Source organism: Panthera pardus, unplaced genomic scaffold, assembly GCF_024362965.1.
Source record: "Panthera pardus isolate Hobbes unplaced genomic scaffold, ASM2436296v1 HiC_scaffold_1, whole genome shotgun sequence".
Classification (NCBI taxonomy): Eukaryota; Metazoa; Chordata; class Mammalia; order Carnivora; family Felidae; genus Panthera; species Panthera pardus.
This window is the reverse complement of record NW_026526654.1, coordinates 65,987,244-66,004,854: the sequence shown is the minus strand read 5'-3', so window position 1 is coordinate 66,004,854 and position 17,611 is coordinate 65,987,244.

The window sequence follows — 17,611 nt, the reverse complement described above, 5'->3', positions numbered from 1 at the left end:
GAAGATACGTAGCCTGAGATATCTTCTGACACCAACCAATTCTCCAATTCTTTGAGGCCAACTGGCTGTCCTATATTCAATTCAATTCTGACACGTTCTACCTGGAGTTGGTGTCGGGTCACCTAAGCTGAAGGGCTCAGTCCCACAAGACAGCCCCCACTTCAGACACCAGTTGTAACTCCCAGGCCACCAGTGTTTCTGACTGACCAGCTATGAATTGGGGGTTCCCACAAACCCCCCCTCAGCTTCAGTAATCTGCCAGGATAGCTAACAGAACTCAGGAAAACACTTTATTTACCATTAGTTTTATTATAAAAGATACAGCTCAGGAATAGCCAAATGGAAGATGCTTAGGGCAAGGTATGGGGGGAGAAGGACACGGAGCTTCCATACCCTTGCAGAGGACATCACCCTCCCAGCTCCTCCGTGCGTTCACCAACCCAGAAGCTCTCCTAACCCTATCGTTTAAGGGTTTGTATAGAGGATTCAGTACCTGGCAGTGGTTGATTAAGTCATTGGCCTTTGGTGATTGAAAAATTCCATCCCAACCCCTCCCTTTCCCGGGGGCAGAGGGATGCTGAAAGTTACAACCCTCCAATCACATGATTGCACATGGTTGATTCTTCTGGCAATCAGTGTCCATCCTGAAGCCATCTAAGGGCCACCAAGAGTCCCTTCATTACCATAAACTCAGATGTGTCTCAGACGGGCACCTTATGAATAATAAAAGGCACTTCTACCACTCAGGAAATTCCCAGGGTTTTAGGACCTCTGTGCCAGGAACTGGGAACAAAACCCAAGACCACAGTGTTGACGTCCAGGCTTCATGAAAGGGGTAGCCCAGCCCCCTGGCCGCATTCTGTCCAGTCATTTGCCTCTACAGACTATTAGTGTGAGCCTTCTTGTGTTTCTTAAGCCTCTTATTAGGCAGAGAGCTCCAACGGCACTACTATGCCATGTTTGGGGGAAAGAAGAGTGGACCAGGGTCAGCAGATCCAGGGACACCGTAACTGCCCACTGGAATCTTCCATACCCAGATTACAAGCAAGCCTTGCTTTAAGAAAATCCAATGTACAAAAATTCAAAGATATATGTATGGAAAAAACACGAAGGTAATTAATCACATTATCAAAGACTTGACTGCTCACCTCCAATAGGTTCAGATGAGCGCCTTCCTCCCACAGGAGGCACTTCTAAGGCCAAGGAACACGAGCTCTGCCCCGTAAGGTTCTTCACGGACAAAGAAACCGGCTAGTAAGCCTGATGTGTTTGATTACTATTATATATGTGCATATAAGAAATTATTCACATTTGTTAGTATTTTTATTTTAAAGGGAGGAACTTCTCTAAGTGATTCTTTTTTAATTTAATTTTCTAATTGTGGTCATAAATGCCCCACCCCATTTAAGTTCCTCTTGGCTTTGTACAGTGATTCCCCCAGATTATACCCATGATCTCAGGGGAAACTGAAGGTATGGTTCATTCCTAGAAGGGAAGACTTGCTGTCGGGTGATCACGAAAACTCCCAGGGTCCAGATAATGGTGGAAATCCTCCCTTTTCCCATTTCAGTGCCAAGTGGCCCAGTGGAGTCCTCCTCTGATGGGTGCCCAGGGGCCCTTCTCTTTGTGGGCTCCCTCCTTCCTCACCTCTGCCTTGGTCCTTGGCCTTTTTCCGCTCAGCAGCCTGGCTCCGGGTGAAGGGGCAGCTACCTTATCTGTGGCTGACAGTGATGGCTCTCACAGCGTAACAGTGACTTGTTATCCAGTATGACCTGATCACAGACACTCCCTCCTGTCCTTCGAGGGGGGTTGCTGAGGGGAGGGACGAAAACAAAAGGGCACAGGGACTGTCCTACTACATTAGCATAACAAGAACTTCTTTTATTGAACCCAGAGAAAGAGCGCTGATCAGAATAAATGAGGATGCAAATAACGAGGTCACGGACGCTGACGTCAGCAGGCCATGCGCAAATCTGAAGGCCAAGAAGGAGTTCCCGGGCCGTGTGTCTTAGCTCAGTCCAGCACAACAAAATGCCACACACACTGGGTGGTTTACACAACAAGTACTTATTTCTCACAGTTCTGGAGGCTGGGAAGACCAAGATCAAGGAGTTAGCAGATTGGGTTCCCGATGAGACCTGCTTCCTGTCTCGCAGACGGCCATCTTCTCACTGTGTCCTCATATGGCAGAGAGAGCGACAGAGTGTGTTCCTTGTCTCTCCTCATCTATTACAAGGACGCTAATCCCCTCCGCAAGACTCCACAAAACCTAATTACCTCCCGAAAGCTAACCCTCCGAATACCATCCCACTGGGGATTAGGGCTCCAACATAGGGATTTTAGAGGGACTAAAACATCCAGTCTACGCAGCATGTGACTTGGACAAGTCACCGCCCCCCCCCCCCCAGAAGCTCAGTTTTCTTGTCTCCAGGATGAGGAAATTATAAGTAATTTGAGATACCACACATAAAGGAGCTGACACTTAGCAAGTTCTCAATAAATAATCACTGCCTTGGAGCCCTCCTACGACATCGCCTCTCTCCCCCTTTGACTTAAAATCTCAAGCAGCTGACGCACAACTGGAGCTGCTGTTACAATTCTTGATAGGACAGCTTTTGTGAAGGCTTTGTCTTTGCCTGATTGATGAGTTGGCTTTTGTTTTTAAGGGAGGAGCGTTTCAAACGGAGCCATCCTACTTGTCCATTAGCTGGCTCCTTCCTCCTCTGCAGAACACATGTATCCGTAACCAAGTACGGAGAAGCTTCCTTGCGATTGAACCCAAAATGTCTGTTATTACTCAGATTAACACCATCATCAATCATCCACGTTCCGTGAGCATCCACAATTGGTGGGCGCTACATAGAGCATGGAGGTAGACATGCCTCGTGGGTTTCTAATCTAAACAGACAGGTAGAGCAGAGACAAAGGAAAGGGCAAGCACGCATCTGAGACTCTCCAGGCTTTCTTTACATGCAACTGTCCGATGATGAATCACAGGGAAAAATTCAGCAAGCAGGAGGGTCTATTAGAGAGCCCAGGGCCCCTTGCCTTTCCCCGGAGAGTCACAGAAACCATAGCTGTCGGCCCAGGAGTCAGAAGGTGGGCGAGGCAGGGGACATTCTGACCTTTCCCTCCTCATTTATGGAGAAGAGGATGAAAGTTGGATGAGTGTAGTAAATTATCATGATGCCTGTCATCTCTAAATTGCAGGACATGATGGGAATATGTGTTATTTTTGCTACCTAGGGCAGAGGATAGTCTACTTTGGTGCCAAAGGAGCACACTGAGTACAGATAACAAGGGTTGGAGCCAAGCTCTTTAGAGACAGTCGGGGGCCCTCACCTTCTGAGGAAGTAGAAGGTAGTAGCCAGGAAGTCCAAGAAAGCCTGCTGGTAAGTCTACTGGGCAACAAATAAAGGTCAACAGTTGGAAAAATCTAAGAGGGAAGGAAGTGAAAAAATAAAATGGCAGCTATCGGGGCAGCTGGTTGAGATGAATGGCTGTTATTGATAGAAGAACCACTCACCTGTGTGGGAATATTGAAGAAACCAACAGAGGTAGAATGTGCCAGAAAGTAGAACGGTTGGCACTCCCAAGTTCCAAAGATAACCGGGATAAGGAAACCCTTCTTAAAATCAGAAAGGAGACCGTGTGTAGGACTGGTCCTCGTAAGTAACATCGAAACTCGTGGGTCTTTAGAGCTGAGTGCCTCCTTACAAACTTCCCTTCTGAATCTGGGAGTGCTAGAAATCCCCCCCAAAGTTCTGACTTTTTCCTAATATTAGTCCATTTGTTCATTTGATCCAAGAGGGAGGCTCGATTAAAAGACGTCCTATGGAGGGGCACCTGGGTGGCTCAGCTGGCTAAGCATCTGACTTCAGCTCAGGTCATGATCTCACAGTTTGTGAGTTTAAGCCCCGCATCGGGCTCTGTGCTGACAGCTCAGAGCCTGGTGCTAGCTTCTGATTCTTTGTCTCCCTCTATCTCTCTGCCCCTCCACCACTCATGCTCTGTCTCTCAAAAATAAATAAACATTAAAAAAAAAAAAAAAAAGATGTCCTACGGAGAAGACTTCTAGTCTCTAAGAAATTCTCCTTCAGTTTGGAAAATGTCACAGCTGAAACTAATATAACGTTGTATGTAAAATTATACTTCAACAATTTCTAAAAAATAAGTGACTGTGAGGTCTCTGGCCCCAGTCGGAGATGATAATTGGCCTTGTCATTGCAGACCATCAGAAGCCATGGGAGTGAACGCTTCCCAATGAAGACACAGTGGGGGGTCGGGGGGGTCTCCCCTTCTGACCAACCGGGGGCAAAACTGAGGGTTGTGTTTATTAGCACAACTCTAATTGTGATTTGTGTGATTCTGTACACTCCAATCTAACCGAAATTTAAAAATTATCTAATTAGTTAAGTGTGTAATCCCTTCAATTAATTAGCCATCAGTTGCTCCTTAATGATAATGAAATGCTAACAAATAGCATGGGATCTCTGAATAGTACCAAATAAATCGATTAAAATATTTTTTCAAGAAGTAACAAGGAGGGGCGCCTGGGTGGCTCAGTCGGTTAAGCATCCAACTCTTGATTTCAGCTCAGGTCTTGATCTCACAGTTTGGGAGTCTGAGCCCCTCGTGGGGCTCCGCACTGACAGTGGGGGGCATGCTTGGGATTCTCTCCTCTCCCTCTATCTCTGCCTCTCCCCTGTTCACACGCTGTCTCTCTCTCTCTCTCTCAAAATAAATAAATAAAAACTTAAAAAAAAAAAAAAAGAAGTAACAAGGATTCCATTTACTCAGTTTGCTCCGTGAGTTTTAATGTGTTCAGTCTCCAAAACATGGGTCTGAGACTGGGCTTACATCCCTATAAGCAAGGACAACCTCTTAAGGTGATAGTGTCAGAGGAGACCTTTGCCTCCACACTGGCCGGTGGACAGACACACGGACTCTAAGTCGAGTGCCTATGTTGGAACCCTGAGTCCACCCCCATCTAGCTGCGGGACCTCTGCCACATTCCTTCTGCCGAGCCTCAGTTTCTTTGATGACAGAATGGCCATGATTGTTCTTACAATTTAGGGTGGCGGTGAGGATTAAATTAGACAACACAGGACAGGACGAGACTTCAAAACGGTGCTGCGTGGGCTTCTCACACACAGGCACTCGGTAAATATTTACTGATTGGAAAGTTCAGGCGAACTGAAATCCTTATCAACGAACGCTTACTTGAGCATCGTCTCTGAGCAAGGCAGTGTGCTTGGTAGCGGAGATGAGGAAGAAAAAGAGGAGAAGAAATCAGATGCCATTTCTTGCTCCCAAAAGGACTGTAATCTAACGAGAGAACAGCATTTGAGGAAACAGGAGATGTTTACTGAGTGCTTACTATGTACTAGGCGCTGTTATCAGCCCTTTAAGTACCATTTAATCTTGTCAACAATTCAAGAAGGTTAAGCACCTGTTGCTTTTAGCCCCATTTTACAGTAAGGAAAGCAAGGCGCCAAAAAGTTAAGTGATTTGCCTACCATCGCTCAGCAAGTGTCAGAGCTAGGACATGACCTCCAATTCCGAGCCCTTAATATTGCCTTGCGTACTGGGAGCGAGGGGAGCATCCCGGACTTGGACTAGGAAGTCTTCAGCTTGCATATTCCATGCCGTCTGTGTAGCCCTGAATAATTACTTCACCTCAGAATCAGAGTCTCCTCATCTGTAAAATGGGTTAGCAGTCCCCATGGCATGGTTTGTTGTGACCTGCCTTGTGCCTGGCATGCCGTAGGTGTCTAATAAAGTTTAGGTGCATCTGATTCTGCATTGCCATTACTGGGCCTTTTTTTTTTTTTTTTTTTTTTTGCCATTACTGTTTATAAACCAGAGTTTCTATCAGCTAAACACACCCTGAGATCCCGCGTATGAAACCTGGACCCTAGACATCCCTCGGACTCTCTCATAAAGTTGACCCACACTATTTCAAATGACTGTATTAAGAACTACATACCATCATTGGTAACCTACAGTCAGTGAGCTACAAAATCTTTTCCCAGTAAATCCTACCAGTAAATTCTCTTGAGTGCCACCCTTTACAGGTGTATTTCCTAATTTACAAATGTGATGTTTTAAAAGTTATTATGGTATGCATATGATAAAACTTACCCAAACGGAAATTTTTACAAGATAAACGAAGATAAAGTCACTGTTTCATCCTAACGTTGTTGTACCTTATTTATCAATAATACAAAAATATTTTGCTTCTACAAAAAGTTACCAATAATATTTTTAGTGGGGTGCCTGGGCAGCTCAGTCGGTTAAGCATCTGACTCTTTTATTTTTTTTAACGTTTATTTATTTTTGAGACAGAGAGAGACAGAGCATGAACGGGGGAGGGTCAGAGAGAGAGGGAGACACAGATTCTGAAACAGGCTCCAGGCTCTGAGCTGTCAGCACAGAGCCCGACGCGGGGCTCGAACTCATGGACCGCGAGATCATGACCTGAGCCGAAGTCGGCTTCTTAACCGACTGACCCAGGCGCCCTTAAGCATCTGACTCTTGAAATCGGCTGGGGTCATGAGGTTCATGAGGTCGAGCCCCCCCCCCCCCCCCACATTGGGCTCTGCGCTGACAGCACGGAGCCTGTTTGAGATTCTCCGTCTCCCTCTCTCTCTGCCCCTTCCCTCCTCTCAAAATAAATAAATAAACATTTAAATATATATATTTGTAGTGAACAGAGTGTAACTGAGTGTGGTTCCGTAATTCTCAAAATCTTAGTTTAACACAGTGAGCCCAAAGTTCTATATTCAATTGACTCACATTTTTAATTTTTTTTTAATTTTTGTTTTTAACGTTTTATTTATTGAGACAATGAGAGACAGAGTATAACAGGGGAGGGTCAGAGAGAGAGGGAGACACAGAATCTGAAACAGGCTCTAGGCTCTGAGCGGTCAGCACAGAGCCCGATGCGGGGCTCGAACCCACAGACCGCGAGATCATGACCTGAGCCGAAGTCGGCCGCTTAACCAACTGAGCCACCCGGGCGCCCCTCACATTTTTTAATTTAATGGCTATCACTGAGGAGGGTACCTCACAAAGATCCATAGAACCAAATGAAAAAATATATATTGACTGCAATTTCTAAATAACAATACTCAATATTCAGTCCTATCCCAAATAATGCAAAATTTTTTACTAAAAATTGCCTCCATTTTCGAAACACTTTCTTCATTGAAGAAGTTTGGTTTTTTTTTCAAAAAAAAAAAAAAAAACCTCTAAACTTTCTCACTTATTCTTAAAACATCATCCTTTCCACGAAGGCAAAAAAATAATTGTGTGGTTTATTTTTCTTTTTAAAAATGGCTCCTAGGGGCACCTGGGTGGCTCAGTTGGTTGAACGTCTGACTCTTGATTTCATGAGTCAGAAATCATGACTGGTCATGATCTCACAATTCATGGGTTCGAGCCCCATGTCAGGCTCTGTGCTGACAGCACAGAACCTGCTTGGGATTCTCTCTCTCCCTCTCTCTCTCTTCCCTTTCCTGCTTGTGCTTGCTTGCTCTCTTTCTCTCAAAATAAACTTAAAAAAAATTTTTTTTAATAAAAAAAATGGCTCCTAGACAGCAGACCATTAACAGTCATTTGCCACCCCAAGAAAGGGTCAGCAAATTTGGAACACTTGGCTCTTTTAAAAAAAAAATTTTTTTTAATGTTTATTTTTGAGAGAGAGAGAGAGAGAGCGTGCACGAGCGAGCATGAGTGGAGGAGGGGCAGAAAGAGACAGAGACACAGAATCCGAAGCAGGCTCTGGGCTGTGAGCTGTCAGCACAGAGCCCAACGCAGGGCTCAAACCCATGAGCAGCAAGATCATGACCCGAGCTGAAGTCAGACGTTTGACTGAGCCCCCCAGGCGCCCCAGGAACACTCTGCTCCTTAAGAGAAAACTGCACAACTCCCTGCAGCACAAGAGATTTTTATGCTCATTCTCTATCTTGGTACAAAGCACTGCAAAAGTCCTGGCATTTTATACTTTCTTTCTCACTTGTTAAAATCAGATTAATTGCCTCCATAAACTCTTCTGGTTCTTTGTGCGCTTCTGGCTTCAACGGCTTTGCAGCAAGAGCTTGACTACAAACGACCAGAGGGGAAGGGGGTCAATTGTAAGGTGATGGAGGGTGACCAGACTTGGTAGTGATCACTTCATTGTGTATACAGGTGGTGAATTATAACATTGTGCGCCTGAAACATATAATGTCAAGCCAGTTTTCCCGTCATAAAAAGGAGACGACGGCAATGTCTTGAGTCAGAGGGCCACAGCAAGCCCAAGGAGATGCCTCAGGCAGCTGGGAGGCACGCAGAATCAGGAGAAAGTGTGCCCGACTGCACTACTCTCATCCCTCTTACCTCCTGTTGAGGGTTCCCAAAATCAAGTCCAAGAAGGCAGAGAACAAGAGAGCTCTCGATGGAGCCAGCGTCTCAGAGCAAAGAGAAGGGCAAAGACGGCTTGTAAGAGGCAAACAACATAGCCAGCACCATTTCCAAATGGACGGACCCGACCCGAGGCACGTTTTTTTGAATATATGAATTCCCCCCCAAGCCACCCCCCCCCCAAATTCAGAGTTAACACGTCAGGGTAAAGCCTGAATACTCCATATTTTCTGTTTTTGGAAAATTCTTTAAATGATTCCAATGCACAGTGAAGTTTGGGATCCCTAATGTTATAAGACACACAAATGACCTTGAAGGTTTCGAAGCAGGTCACACAGTGCCTTCTCACCAGGAGTCCAGACCAACAGGGGCAAATCACCTTAAGAATCTTCCCTAAGGGGACAGCATTTTGTCCTATTACGATGTCCCAGCTGGGGCAGTACTTACCAGTCAAAAAGAGAGAATTGTGTTACTCTCTCTCCTCAAGTACTAATCCTGAGGATAGCTGAGCCCAAGGATAAATTTTGTGCACTTGAACATTATTGTCCTTTTACCCCCTGAGTAGAAAATACAAGTAATAGCTCTAAAAGAAAGACCTGAATCCTTGAAAACTCTTCATACAAATCCAGACAGACCCTCAAACTTTAAACGGTAGTAGGCTTGAGTGGCTAAAGGGATTCTATTTCCACGAGGACCATCATTGGCAAGGCATGTTGTTCAGACGTCTCACTTAAAGATCATTTTTTTCCATTATAATCATTGAAGTGAAGCCAAGAGGGAAAAAATTTGACATTCTGATCTCTAGAATCTTGGCTTCAGAAATGCCTATTAATACAACACAATTCAATTTAATAAAACTTACAAACTCCCGGTAATCCTCAAGGTGCTCTTAAAATTGAAATTGATTCTGTGAAACTGCTTTCACCTACCATCATTAAGGAAAATTCCATTTTAAGTCAACTCTTAATAAGGGAGGTCATGAAGAAAACTATTAAGTCCAGGAATACAGAACGTTAGGAACATGTGGCCTCAAGGAAACAGAAGCCATGCGTATACCCCAATCCAGACCTTACACTTGCCTGATATTGCAGGCTCTGGGCCTAGCAGCCGCTCATTTTCCTAGAGAACTAAGTGGAGGAAACTGTTCACCATTTCCAACTGCACAGCACAATTAAGTGGCAAGTTGTTTTCCATGAGGTAGTTTTACCGTAAACACGCCCACCATTAAAAGACGCGTGGCTGACGGGCAGGGCGACCTTCATTCACTAATGTGGCCAGAGTAACAAAGAGACTTCATTGACTGCAGAAGTTGGAGTTCCAAGGCATAGCTTGGGTTTATCCATGTCATAAATGGGTCCTGAGGGCCATGGTTGGGATTGCTAGGCTCCTGGGTCCTGTTCCCTGACAGTCTATTAATCTGCCACGTAACCCTGAGCCCAGGCTCTTCAACGTTTCTCGTCAATTTTCCAACATAGTAAGTGCAGATAAAAATAAGCCTATCTTAGAAATCCCATCAGGGTCAAACTTCACTTTTCTACAGGTACATCCCACTCTACCCAGTAGATATGTCCCACGTTGCAGGGAAATGCTTACAGTGAATGGGAAATCAAACGGCTGTCAGATGGTATTTTTAGATACTCTCAGAGAGTTGACTTTAAAAGCATTCATTTACGAGAGTGGCTAAGAGGCCAGGTGCTAGAGATAGACAGCTGTTTTCTTGATGTGGCAAAAAACTGTTTTTGGTGGATTAACCAACATTTTTCCTGTCCCCTTAATTCCTATGATCTCACACCCCGTCGCCTCCATGTTCTAGGACCTTCTACATTTACTACTTGTGTCCGTGACAGCTTACCGGTCATCAAAGATGTGTCCTCCTGCCCCTGCGTGGAGCGAAGATGTCGCTGGGAAGTGACTGCCCATCCAGGGACTGCATTCCGAAGCCCCCATGAGCCAGGCGGGGGCTGTGTGACCGAGTTCTACTCAAAAGAATGGGGGCAGAAATGACACATCCTACTTTGACCGTCTCTGCACGGCCGTTAGAAAGACAAGGAACAAAACAGGATGCCTCGTTCAACTGGGAGATTCCTTAAGTCAGTTTAAGTCAAGAAAATAGATGTGGACCTCCTCTCTGAGTCCTTCAGTGTCACCTACTGCCCTGAGAATCAGGTCCTCCCCAGCCAGGACCAAGCACATGTAAAAATCAGGCTAAGCATCTACTCGATGCCTACGATAAGCCAAGATCTTCCATGTATAAATGCAAGATCTCATTTTTAAGTAGTGGTAGAATTATCTGCCCTTAACAGAGGGGAAACTCGGGTCAAAGAGACCCAGGTGACTTGTTCAAGGTCCTTCCAAGAGTAGGTAGCAAGTGCTGAAGTCTGAAACCAGGTTTTCTGGCTTTGAATGCAGGGACGGTGGCACAATTCTACAGTTTCCTCTTCGGGACAGGGTGCCCAAAGGGATCCCCGGCTCTTATCCATGCCTCAAAGGCCCACGCATCCAGCAGAAGATCTGAGGCTGACCAGTTGCAACGGACCTGTCTCTAAGGGCATCCTACTTGAGGTTCTAAGAAGAAAAAACAAATATTTTCTCCCAATCGTTTGATCCACGTGAATGCATGGGCCATAGGGCCTGACCATCTGTCCACCATTATCCTCGTATGACTGACCACTGCCAGGTGCCATACCAGCCGGTATGGATTCATTAGTTGGTATAAAACAAGTTCAGTGTAATCAATCACGCAAACTTGAGCCCTTAATACCCGCTATTACTGAAAGCATCCCCTAACCTTGGGACGCTAAAGGATTAATGACCCAAGTGGAGATATGAACAAGGCCTTAAACGCATGTGACTCATGTTTGTATCAAGTCTGACACTCATTGGCCCTGCAGGGACTCTCCCAACTCACTACTGTAATCAGTAAAAAATTCACGTGGCCCCAAAACCTGGAGATTTGTGATCATGTGACCCACCTCAGAAAAACCTCGGACAACCCCACAGTGTTTCGCTTGCTTCAACCAATTAGCCCGATGCACTCCAGACCCACTTGTGCGACACAAGGAGCACACTGCTGAGGTTACCACGGCAGCCCCCCAATGTCCCCCTTGAGATGGGCCTCCATTTGCAGACCCCATCCCCTCCATTATGGGACCACAACACATTTATCACCTTTACTTCCCCAGGGGGCTTCCAGACGGTCTGTTCTATCGATCGTTTCAGCAATTTACCAGGTAGGGAATTAGAGTTATGGGTTAGTAATTTCCTGTGCGCCTCTTCCTTCCCTTCTCAAAGTTTGGTGCTAATTTAATCCTCATAAGGACGCTGTGCTCCTCCGGTGCCCTGATGGCTGGCTGGCTATTCATCTGCGAGGCTTCACAAAACTCCCTGACAGCCGGTATGTCCCTGGCTGACGTCAGACACAAGATCAGGCACCAAAAGCTCATCCAGCCAAAAGAAAGGACCAAGAACACGTAAAAGACCCAAGTAGTCAGAAACCGCCAAAGGCAGGGAAAGAAAGCTTTGCGCTGTCTGAAGGATCACAGAGCTGGATTTGGCCCAGCAGTGGGAAGGACAGGATTGAACTCCTGCGGGGGACACCACACGAGACAAGCATTCACCTCCCCACGGTTCAGTTCCCAAGGCAGTGTTCCAGTCGAGCGCCAAGCGTTATCAGCCAGATGTGTTCAACCAAGAAAAGCCGAGAAACGGGGATAAATATTCCGCACAGGACATGACAGGACGTCACAGCTCTCCCACTGCTGTGGCTCTTCCTTCTTCCTCTTCCTCTTCCCTTTTCTTCTTTTTTTTTTTTTTTTTTAAATTTTTTTTTTTTTCAACGTTTTTTATTTATTTTTGGGACAGAGAGAGACAGAGCATGAACGGGGGAGGGGCAGAGAGAGAGGGAGACACAGAATCAGAAACAGGCTCCAGGCTCCGAGCCATCAGCCCAGAGCCTGACGCGGGGCTCGAACTCACGGGCCGCGAGATCGTGACCTGGCTGAAGTCGGACGCTTAACCGACTGCGCCACCCAGGCACCCCCCCTTTTCTTCTTTTTTGCCTACTGTCTCTTGCATAATTCTGAAAATTCTCATGTCCCGAGCTGGAATGACTCGCCTCACTCTAAATTCAAATTTTCGCCCTACCCCCAGCTCACGGTTGGCTGGGACCAGGCACTGGTGCCCAGTGAATTTCTTCAGCCTCTTTACCCCCAGAAGAGGGACTGGCAAAGAGCCTTGCCAAAGAATTGACCTGCTGGGAAGTGGCCACTTAACTTTCGCTTGGGCCCTTCAATCTACAGAAGGGTTCCCAACCTCATTTTCACTACTGTACTCAACACTACACTGGATCCATTGACATGTTTTTCCTACTTGCTCCCACCTATGAAGTTTTACTACCACTTGGGGCACCCGGGTGGTTCATTCGGGGTCCGACTTCGGCTCAGGTCATGATCTCGAGGTTCGTGACTTCAGGCCCGTGTCGGAGTCTGTGCTGACAGCTTGGAGCCTGGAGCCTGGAGCCTGCCTCGGATTCCGTGTCTCCCTCTCTCTCTCTCCCCCTCCCCTGCTCTCTCTCTCTCTCTCTCAAAAGTAAATAAACATTAAAAAATTTTTAAAAAAGAAAATTTAACACCGCAGATATACAGATTCTGTGTATCTGTTTATGCATTATATGTTTACCCATGCTGTATACATAAAGAGAATATTATTTTTTTCTCACCACCCAAGAAAAAAATTTTGTTCTCTTGGGAGCATTATCACCCCCTTAAGGAGGGAAAATGGAAGCTTAAATGCGCAGTAAAGGTGTGATGGTTTACAGGCATGTCCTCTTGAGTGGAGAGGAGCCTGGTAAATGGGAAAAGGAGCCACTTAGGACAAAAAGGGTACAGAGAGAGCAGGAGGATCCGAGACGTTTATATCCTTTATAAGATTACCAAGGGCTGGATTGAAATTGGGCCTTATTTACTGGCACAGTGTCCATTTATGAAAGGCATAAATATCACCTTCAATTTCTACAACTACTGCCTTTCTCCATAATTTGACAGTCTCGGTGTTTGAAGAAATGTTATGCAGGACTGATTTTCATTAACCAGGGACAGCTTTTTCAGAACAGACAGAGGCCTTTCCTCTGTCCACCACCCCCCACTCTCTTCCTCTGCTCTCACCCTCGCTGTATGACATCCCTCTGTCCAGCGATCCCCAGCAAGAGCCTCAGGCCCTCAGTGGTGCTCTGGGCCATTCAGAGTTTATTACAGCATTTTGTAATTAGCCAGGAGTACTTTAGACTCATATTTTTAATCCTCATCTCCCTGATTGATTTTCTAAATTATGTGTCAGCATGAAGGTGTTTAAAAAAAAAAAAAAAAAAACCACTTAACTCAGCAGCAATTAACTGCAAAGCTTTTAAAGCTTAGTTTTCATTTCATAGGTCTTCAAGAGCCAGGAATAATATCAATAATACCGAAATCAAGTTGTATTTTATCCCTGTTTAAAAAGGCGGCAAGTGGTTTGTGAGGCACCGTTTATCTAAGCAACATCTAATCTTTTCTGCCTCGTATCTAGATGTCAGAATTTCCTACACACACACACACGCGCGCGCGCGCGCGCACACACACGCACACCATGGAGGAAAATATAGTTGGGCAGGATTTAGCTGAAGTGGGCATCGTTCATGAAGATGGTGTTTGGGAGAATGTTCTCGATCCTTCAACACTTTTAGCATGCCAACATTTTGTCTCGGGCAGTGCTTAAGTTTAGGACAACTGGTGACACCCTCATGCATTTTCCAGAACTGGAAAAGCTAAGCCTCTAAAAGCAAAACCCTTGAGGTTATTCTCAGTTTAGAGTAAAAAGCATAAGCAAGGAAAAACTGCCCAGATGCCTCTTTTTCAAACACCGTTTAAAGAGCCCCCAATTTGCAGGGAGCTTGGAGACCTGATTATTTTGCAGCCACCGTGAGCAAAGAACTCTTTCTGGAACTTGGTATTTGTTTGGAGATCAGAGCTGGCCCCTGAGGTAAATGTTAAGATAACTGTCCCCAGGGGTCATGGACAGTTGAAGATTATAAACATCCAAGCAATACTGTAAATCAAGGAGAAAGAGACAGAAAGAGCTGATATAAGGACAATCTACAGTCCATCATATATTGCAGAAAGACCGAGGCTGATATCTGGCAAAAATGTCCCCTCCACTGTCTTCCACCTGTCAGTCACCAAGCAGCTACTTATAGCTTTCTATTCCCATTGTGCCTTTTAGGTCTGCTCTCAATGCTAATTTTAACCACACATCACCTTCAACTTTTACGTACTGGAATATGAAAATAAAGGGGTGGGGTGTGTGTGTGTGTGTGGGTGTGTGTGTGTGTGTGTGTGTCTGTGTGGTGTTTTAGGACAAGCAGCCAGCCTCTCCGTGATCTGGTCATAGGATGCTTTCTCAGAAGATGCACAATTTATCCCTTATTCCTAGGCTAATTGGTCTACTTGAGCCCACACACCTAAACTCCTGTTGCCTCACAGGATATTTTATTTTAATGGATGCATACCTTGATAAGTCATCTAGTTTTCCTTTTAGCCTTGACCGCCAGGAATCTCAAAGCTAAATCCATTGCAGTAACTGGCTTTAGCACACATTTTCCAGCACATATCTTACCCCTGCCCCACCCCTCCTCCCTGTTCATGACGTGATATCGGGCCTTTGTTCTTTTATCCTGACTCGGAGATAACTCCTGCGATAAGCTCTCCTGTAGCTTTTTTGGTAAGAATACAAATAAAAGAAGAACTAAATTGCCTTTGAATGACTTTTCATTATGGAACAACGTCTTTGCGATACGCCTGAGTTGACATCCTTATTAAGAAAGGCTGGTCCGTGGCGGTGATTTAGCGGGGGTGATTAGCACACACATCAGAATTCATGAAACCTCTACGGCATGACCTGCGCCACATGAACAGAAAGTCATTTCTGCCCGTCTCGGTTAAGTTTCCCCATCTATAAAACGATAACAATGCGTGCTCCTTCTCCCTGTTACACTCGTGTTACGAGGATCAATGCCACAGCGTCTACAAAGTGCTTTGAGCTCCTCAGGGGACAGTGCTCTATAACTATAATTACCATTACTGACAGCAGCGAGGAACTGCTGTAGGCTCTTCAAGGAACGGTCGTGGCTCGGGCACCCGCCTCGTCTTCTACCGGAGCTGTGCATAGGCGGGCGCACAGACTGCGTTTCCCTTCTGCTAGGGGGCGTACTTACCACCGGCTCGCTCCGGTCACCGATATAAAAGAGATCTCAAAATGCAGAAAGGTTCCAGGAAGGCTGAGAACAACACATCACCACCGCTGCCGGTCAAAGGAGGCTCGAAACACCCAACAGTACATCAGCGTAAACAGGCATGTTGTGAGGACAGCCGGCAGCAGGTGGCACGGGGCCTGGGTGCGTTCAGTTAGTCTACACACAGATAATCCTTTTCTTAGTTAGGAAGTGCTTTGATAGGATCCCATTCTTTACACTGAAAGAAAAAAAAATAGATGATGTCCATATCCATCAAGCTGTCAAGGCTTTTTATGACCCTTTTAAGACTACTTCTACTGGAAGCCTGTATTATCTATCTCAAGGAGACACCAGGACTCAAGTCCACAACTTTCTCACCTGCCTCCTGATTGTGACTGCCCTCCTTCCTCTTATCTGCTACCACTCTCCAGCATTTTCAGCTCCGTCAGAATCCCACGGGCAAATTCCTCCTCGGGACAGCTCCAATCCCTCCCCTAATCTGAACCGTGCAGCCAAAGGAGTTTTCAGACAGTATTTTTAAATAGATCTTCTGATGTTTTGTTTCTCGAGACCCTCTGTTTTTGGATATTTTCTTCCAAGCCTTTTCTGACCCACCCCCCCAAAAAAAAAAAAAAAAAAAGAAGAAGGAAAGAAAAGAAAAAATGCCAGGACAAATCCTAAAATCACGCAGCATTTACTTGGTTCTGGAAAAAGTACAATTGCCTGCTATGTTAAAAATCTGGGTACAACTCATAGTAATGATGATGTGCAGCAGCAACAGCTAAACAAAAACGTTTAGAACTGAATGAAATGAGATGGTGTCTGGGTCGGGAGACGATAGTGCCAAAGCAAAAAGAATTGAAAAAAAATATATATATATATATACATATATGCATACGTATGTAGTTCCAAGATTCATTTGGGTGCAAAAGAAAAAATGTACTGTACTTAGCATTCTGCTTTCAGCGTAGCGTCAATGAATGCCAGGAAATGCGATTTCAAAATATCTGAAATTCAACTGCAAACTTGCATTAACACTCAGGAAAGAGGAGGGGAACACAAAGTGACAAATTTGCTTGGAGTCGTGCAGACTCTTTTTTAGCCAAATTGCTGGTTTGAGACAGCTCATCATCTCTGTAAGAACATGAACTGCAGACTTGTCACTTCCCCCCACCCCCCCCACCCCCCCCTGCTCGGTGCAAACACAAGCTGAGGGATGATGCGTCGGCCCTCCCCAATCAGCAGCCCAGTTTCTGTTCTCTGCGATGCGGTCAGGGCCAAAGAAGAGCCCTCTCTGGGGACTAATGAAGGACTGTCATCGGGGCTCTACGGCTGGATAATGGCGGAATAAATGTAATGGACGAGCGGCACCTCGTGTGGAAAGCCCAAGTCTCACTAACAAAAGGGAACCGGCTCCGTGATTGAAGGCCCCTCTAGTGCGCTAACAAGACGCTGCTCTTTGTTGCTTCCGTCCCCTGGCCTGTCCTCAGGGACTGTCACCTCCTTTTCCCAGATAATCAAGCTTATTTCAAAGCAGCCAATTACTCAAATTGGGAGCACGCCTCCAATGAATGCTCTCCCAGTGGTCATGAACTCTTAGGAGGCGGCTCTTCGCCCCCATCTGATTCCAGATGCCCAAAAGGAGCCCAACAGATGTGTGGTGGGAAGCAATACACGTATGCAGTGACTTATTAAATACTTGGGTTATGGGGTACCCGGGTGGCTCAGTCAGTTACGTTTCCGATTCTCGGTTTCGGCTCAGATCATGGTCTCGGGGTTCGTGAGTTCGAGCCCCGCGTCGGGCTCTGTGCTGACAGCACGGAGCCTGCTTGGGATTCTCGCTCTCCCTCTCTCTCTCCGTCCCTCCCCCGCTCACACTATCTGTCTCTCTTAAAATAAATGAATAAAAACTTGAAAAAAAAAAATACTTAGATTGTGACAGGC